Genomic DNA, 1,448 nt, shown 5'->3' with positions numbered 1-1,448 from the left:
GTCGAACAAAAATGAAACCTTCTTTCTCCGATGGCCTGGAAACCATATTTACCATCAAACTTGTGAGTGGAAGAACAACACTGGTGCCTGGTATTGTACCGGCCAGACAAACAGCAACGGACCAACAGAATTTTACAGTCCTTTGGGGAATGAGAACACAACTTATTTCCAATTCCCAAAGACTGCAGATGGACCATTTGCTAACGGTGCCAAAGCCAAAAAGGGCCATTATTGGATTTGTGGACATACTGCCTACAAACAACTACCAGCGAATTGGTCAGGGATTTGTTATATAGGCATTATCCGACCTCTGTTTTTCCTTCTTCCAGAGGTAGGTGGTCCTCGATTGGGAGTGAGACTATATGATAATTTAGGGGACAAAAGGATTGCACGTAGCAAGCGATCTGTTGACGTTAAAATAGGAGGAACACAAAGGTGGGGGGAAAATGAGTGGCCCCCTGAAAGAATAATTGAGCATTATGGGCCTGCCACTTGGAATCCCAGTGAACCAATATCAGGGGCACAAGAACCGATTTATAATTTGAACCGCATAATATGATTGCAAGCAGTTTTAGAAATTATTACCAATAAAACTGCTAATGCTATAGACCTTTTAACCCAACAATCTCGACAGATGCGTGCTGCAATCCTTCAACACCGTATGGTTTTGGATTATTTACTAGCTGAAGAGGGAGGAGTATGTGGGAAATTAAATGTTTCTAATTGTTGTTTGGAAATAGACGATGTAGGTGAAGTAGTTCTTCAACTGACCTCAGATATCAGGAAACTAGCCCATGTCCCCGTTCAAACATGGAACGGATGGAACGGTGATCTATGGTCTTGGTTACCTGGAGCACCATGGGTAAAACAGCTTCTGTTTTACCTGTTATGTGCATTTGTCGCTTTGATGTTTGTGCCACGTGCTATTCCTTGTTTTATTCAATTAATCCAACATGTCGTATCTAACATGCAATTTGTATCTGTTGCTTCGCCTGACGGTGTAAAACAGATTCGTGTCGTTTGCCAATCAAAGCGCGCGACTGTATCAATTGTTTAGGCACATGCGCTCTGGGCTGGGGGCGTGGAACTGCGTAGGCACCCCCTCTCACTCAGGTTAGTCAGACCACCATCTTTAGCTCCGCAATCAGCCAAAATGTGGACCCTACTTACACTTTACTTTGTGGCAGTTGTTTTGTGGGCTTTTGCAATAAGTATGTGTTTGTCTTGCAAGTGTACTGCATGGTTTTGGAATTTTGTGGCAGCTGTTTTGTTGGCTTTTGCTATATTTTTTTTGTGGTATGTATGTGTTTGTCTTGTAAGGGTCCATGCAAACCGTCTTGTAATTGTACTTGTTCATGTGGACAACCACCTTCTCCCCCTCCCCGTTCCGGAAGACCAGGAGCACCTTCCTAGGCCCGGCCTGGGGCACATTTTAGTAGATATTGTTA

Source organism: Haliaeetus leucocephalus, unplaced genomic scaffold, assembly GCF_000737465.1.
Source record: "Haliaeetus leucocephalus isolate CR32 unplaced genomic scaffold, Haliaeetus_leucocephalus-4.0 Scaffold304, whole genome shotgun sequence".
Classification (NCBI taxonomy): domain Eukaryota; kingdom Metazoa; phylum Chordata; class Aves; order Accipitriformes; family Accipitridae; genus Haliaeetus; species Haliaeetus leucocephalus.
The sequence above is the reverse complement of the archived record's forward strand: the minus strand, read 5'-3'. Positions refer to the sequence as shown.